Raw genomic sequence first — 6,151 nt, forward strand, 5'->3', positions numbered from 1 at the left:
TCTCTTCGGCGAACAATACTGTTATTCATAGTGCTCAACTGCTGTAGATCACTGTGCATATGTGTGTAGATAGTCTGGGTGCTGATAGTGCTGTAAACCCCGGGTAACTCACTCTGCCTCATAGTCAGTGTGGCCTATTTAAAAGCCCTTTGATCCAACCTGGGGTGAATGAGTCACTGACTAAAGCAAAGACACAAACACAGACACATACAGAGCGCCAGGGGTTGCATACTCTCACATACAGCATGGAAACCAATGATGAAACGCACTCACACATAGAATGAGATCACCACTGTCCACAGGAAAACACCTCTGCCAGCCAGCTATGACTTCAAAACAAGTGTATCTATATATGGTGACGATACTAAAACATGCAGATACAAACAGAAAGAGAGAGAGAGCCAGAAGGACAGGTCTACTCCCCGAGGAAGGTCATTAGCTCAGGCCTGTGTTTCATTAGTCTGAATAGTTTAACATTTTAACATGCCACTGCAATGTGTGTGAGATCAACAGCTACAGACCTGACACCTCCTCATCAACCTCTCCACAGAAGTCTCGCTCACACACACACACACACGAAAATACATGCAAGCCGTCCTTCACATATATCGCAATATTGAAACATGCATATACACACACACTTCATGAAATACAAAATTCTGATGTTTAATAAAACTGTTGAAACACTTCTGGTTTAAAAAAATGAAATATGTAATGGTTAGGATAGAAATGTTTCTGCATCTTACTAAATAATATCAAATAGCTAACACGCTAAATGTAATGTGTAAAAGTAAAAAAAAATGTGTAAAGGTTGGGGATAAAAGAAAACTGGCAGAAAGAAAGTCATTATTCTCTCTGTGGCTATGGATAAGATTATATTGGATTAGAAGAATTTTGCAATGCAAATGAAAGCTGGTGAAATCAATAAACTCTGTTCAACTCAATATGCAAACTAATTAAGAGGTAATATAATCAAAGTAGAATAACGTGGGGAGCGATGGTTCTTTAGAGAGAAAACCCAATCAAATCTTTTTATGAGAAAGATAAAATCTAAAGCGATCTCTCTTTGTACAAATGATGACCTGCTCTTTGTGCTAGCTTAATAAAGGAGGCTTGTCTTAAGAGGTTGTATTCAATGTGCATATTCCAATCAATATGAATTACATAGTCTCTTATCTATGGTATCACCAGCAGACGGCTAAACTAATTAATGTTGTATTGAGTGTTTAAACTCAATTATGTTCCAAAGTCACAGAAAGACACAGAGAAATGTTCTTCTCTGTGGGGATGCAGGCCCTGGGTTTTTTCGCAGCTGTACAGAGAGCACTCGTTCTCCCAGCGTGATGTCGCAAAATGATTTTAAATAATTATCATGAAGCTAGTCGGTTGATAATTGATGCTAGCACACTCTTGAACAATTGTGAGATGTTTGTGCTTCTTGTGTTTTTTGAATAGGATGGATGATGCGATATTTTGAAACCTATTTGTTGATACTAAGTATTTGTGTTTTATGGTAAACTACGCTACACTCTCTCTCTCTCTCTCTCTCTCTCACACACACATACACACACACACACACACACACACACACATTCTTTCTCTTATCCATCTCGCTTATTCCAGCTGATAGTCCATTTTCTAATACTAATGTCAGTGTGTGTGTTAGCAGGAGATGTGAGCATCTTTGGTATGACTGCATAGTTTGTTCATCTGATCGTGTGTGTGTGTGTGTGTGTGTGTGTGTGTGTTGGCCTTTATCTAATGTGCTCTGACAACAGAGACAGATCTGATTCAGTAGGGGACTGGATGTGGGGTGAGTGTGTAGCCACCCTCAATAGACTTGTTAAAGATTCTTATCACACACACACACACACACACACACACACACACACACACACACACACACACACACACACACACACACACAGTTTGTTTCCTCTATTCTCTGTGCAGTCACCCAATGCGTCACTCATTACTCATTAACAAGGTTCACCATGCCTATATTAAACATCAGAATTTCTGTATGTAAATTATTGGCAAATATTATAATTTATTATACAATCTAAACTCCTCTTAACACCCAAACCCCAAACAGTTTTGTTATACAGTTCTCATTGTTTACATCACTCCACTTGACCTATTACTGTTCCTGTTGTACGTCTGTGTGTTGCTTGGACGAGCAAACGTTTATTTGTTGTATTTTATCCCATTTATTCTGGTAATTTAATTAGATATTTATATAAAATTTTGCTGTAATAAATATCAGTAAACAGTTTTTATTTTTTTATTTTTTTTATTGCTAACAAGCATTCGTTAATACTGAAGCAACTTTTTCAAAACTCTCACAGTCTGCATTACCAACATTAATCTTGGCCAAACAAAACTCACTCAGACCAACAAAACACTTCATATCAAAAAAAAAACTTGTTTCAACACTAACAAAAATTCTCATTCAGAAAACATAAACTGTCACTCATAACACACTGATCTAAAACTTTGGTCAGCATAGACTTCTGTTTCGCTAAATGTGTGTTTTGAAAATGTGGCTTCAGTATTGTAATAAAATTGTAATACGTTTGTTGCTGTAAATATTATATTATATATTATATAAATTTCTTCCTCTGACAAGTGTTGTTTGGAGATTTCTATTCAGTAAATTAAAAAAGTGGCTTCAGAAAATGAGCAAACAAAAAGATGGTTACTACACTACACTAATACTGATATCAGAAAAAACAAACAAATCTGGAAATAACACAAAGTGACCCATTTCTAAAACAACCAGCTGCCTGGGTATTACATTTTTGTTTTAGTTTAGATTTTCTAATTTTTTTTCTTATTTATTCTCGACTTTTCACAAGAATTTTGGGCAGCATGTGTGTCTAAGATGTTGCGATTTGGCAAGACCGGTGTTTACTAGTTCCTTCACGGCCGTGTGTGTGTGGATGCACAAGCTTAGGTATGTGCCGTGTATGTATGTGTGCTAATGGTGTGAGTGTGTGTGAGGTCTGAGGTGTCATGTGACAGCTGTACAGGATGGCATTTCTTTGACACTAAAGAGTGTGAGCAGCTCTCCAGAATTTAAAATTCAGATTTCAGATTCTGTGCATATGTCGATACGGCAGTCACATCCACACTGTGAGACTGCCCTTCCTTGCCAGGCAATCTGTTCATCTCCAGCCCTTCATTAGATCTCATCTCTTCCCTCTTCCCTCTTCCCTCTCTCCCTCTCTCTCTCTCTCTCTCTCTCTCTCTCTCTCTCTCTCTCTCTCTCTCTCTCTTCCTCTCTCTCTCTCTCTCTCTCTCTCTCTCTCTCTCTCTCTCTCTCTCTCTCTCTCTCTCCTCTCTCTCCTCTCTCTCTCTCTCTCCCCCTCTCCTCTCTCTCTCTCTCTCTCTCTCTCTCTCTCACACTTCTTTTAGCTACTTTGTAGTTGTACTTTTTCTGATTATGTAGCAACTTTTTTTTCTCCTAAGCATTTAAGTGATTATAAAATGCTACATTCACAGTCTGATTACAGTTAATTATTAAAAAACAGTTGACTTAACACTTAGTATGTGTCTTGATGTAAGCCAAGGCCAAAATAAAATCTGTTAAATAGAGAGAAAGAGGAACAGAGAGAGAAAAGAAATGAAGGCGAAAAGCTCTATAAATCTTGGTAACAGATTTAAATCCCATTAGTTAACGTAAATTAATTAAGCTCAGGTCCATTAAATAGTATATACATATACAACTTTTTATTTTAATGACGTTTTATTAAATGTTGAAACTAATATGAATTAAGATTAATAAATGTTTTAGAGGTATTTTATTATTGTTAGTTTATGTTAACTAATTCTAATGCCGAAAGGGTAACACTTTACGATAAGGTTCAATGAGTTAATGTTAGTTAATGCATTATCTAACAACGAACAATACATTTGTTACCGTATTCATTCATTTATCTTTGTTAATGATAGTTAATAAAAAATTAACCTTATTATAAAGTGTTACCTTGTACAGTGTTATCAAAAGCTTTTTGTTAAGTACAATAAGACATACATCCTAACATACTTTTGTTACTGATCCACCATTTCACACACCATGTTTTTCCCATATAATGTTTGTGTGAATGCAGCTACAATGTTGACAGGAAATCCTGTAACAACCCTCATCAACCAATTCCAGCTCAATGGAACAGTTTAACACACAGAACCGCTTTGCTCATGTCACCTCAGGGTACATGATTAACTCCTATTAAAGAGGTCTGTTGCCGATGGTTACCAATGGCGAGATGGTGACCCCACTGGATGTCTGTTGGTGGTGCGGTATGGACACACACACGCACGCACGCACGTGCACACACACACACACACACACACACACACACACACAGATCATAGACTAAAGTTTACAATCTTTTGTGTGTGTGTGTGTGTGTGTGCTCTTGTTTATGTGATTTATGAGGACACAAATTTGTATAATGACATGTGTATTACACTGTATTACAACTTAAACGTGGTTTATGAGGACATTTCAGGAGTCCTCATAATTCAAATAGCTTAAAAAACATAAAAAACAATGTTTTATTAAAAATGTAGAATGTTTCCTGTGATGGTTTAGGGATAGGGGCAGTGTAAAGGGATAGAATATACAGTTTGTACAGTATAAAAAAACAAGGATAGGAAAACAAACTTTTTCTCTCTCTCTCTGTGTGTGTGTGTGTGTGTGTGTGTGTGTGTGTGTGTGTGTGTGTGTGTGTGTGTGTGTGTGTGTGTGTGTGTGTGTGTGTGTGTGTGTGTGTGTGTGTTTCCTTTAGCTGTGCTCTCACATTTGGTGGCATGAAAACTAGAACTACTGAAATGTGTATGGCAGTTTAGGAAGCTCTAAGACTGCAAGAAAATACGTCAGCTTCTTTCTGTATTATTCACAACAAACGCAGGTACAGAAAGGAAGATAAAGAGAGTAAATTAAGCATAAGCAACTCTCGCTAAATGATGTCATGAATATATTTAGGGTATTTTCTTTTAAAACTATGACACTGGATTGCATGTCAATGAATAAACACATTTTGTAAAATTTTACATTTATATTCCCTTTTTACATTTTATTTCATTGCAATTTTAAAACAAGTAAATGTTATCATTAATGTATCCTGAGAAATAAACAGATTTGATCTAGCGCTGTATTTCCCAAATGTCTCTCTGTGTGTGTGTGTCTTTCATTGCATTTGTACTCTCTGTGTGGGCCTTTATTCACCTGACTTACCCAAGAGATTCTCTTTATCTAAAAAAAAAAAAAAAAAAAGGTTATTTCATTCAACCGTCTGGCTTACAGCTTTGAATATAACTGGCTCCATCTTTCCCTCACAGAATTCATGCTTCACTTCACTCCAATAAAAGCTGGGCCTGGCCTGCTGCAGAATGGACCCTGGTGACTGTTTGGAGGCTATTGAGAACGTTCTCCGTTTCATACAGTCCCACTTACAGCTCAACGTTTTCATTAATGGTGGTGAGCGCATTAACCCAGGCCAGCACCCAATTACTGCCAACAAGGGACTGATCCGTCTCAGAACGCAATCTGAAAATGTTGTCATGCAAAAACAAGCAGAAAGAGAGAGAATTAGAGAAAAAGAGGTGGAGGAGGGGATGGAATTCTTTCATTAATTTAACACTCCATTAAAGCTTGGAGGTAGAGCTGATTTTAAGTCCATTAGTTCTGAATGCAGATGACACTGACAGGACCTCTGAGATTCCTCAATCTGACGGAGTGGGGTGGTGTAAAAAAAAACGAAAATACAAAAAACGGTTACCCCCAACTGCCCCCAGCCAGTATACTCTTTCTTCCCCTCTCTCTCTCTCTCTCTCTCTCTCTCTCTCTCTCTCTCTCTCTCTCTCTCTAGGAAATGTACCAAATCTCCATCCATATTTAATCACTGCCATCTGACATCACTTAGGGGTTATGTTACAGAAATGTAGAAGTCAGGATAGAGTTCATTAATATATAATCTAAAACAAAAAGACATAACGCTTTGAAGTGTCTCAAGACACTTCCTCAACTTTGAAGACCCCATCAGATTCGCATGTGCCACCTGAGAAATCCCACACATATGTAAAAGTGATTATTGTGAATTGCAGGATCTCTGCTAGGAGGCTGATCATCTATCACTGAGTGAGA

Source organism: Phoxinus phoxinus, assembly GCF_949152265.1.
Source record: "Phoxinus phoxinus genome assembly, chromosome: 2".
In the NCBI taxonomy this organism is placed as follows: domain Eukaryota; kingdom Metazoa; phylum Chordata; class Actinopteri; order Cypriniformes; family Leuciscidae; genus Phoxinus; species Phoxinus phoxinus.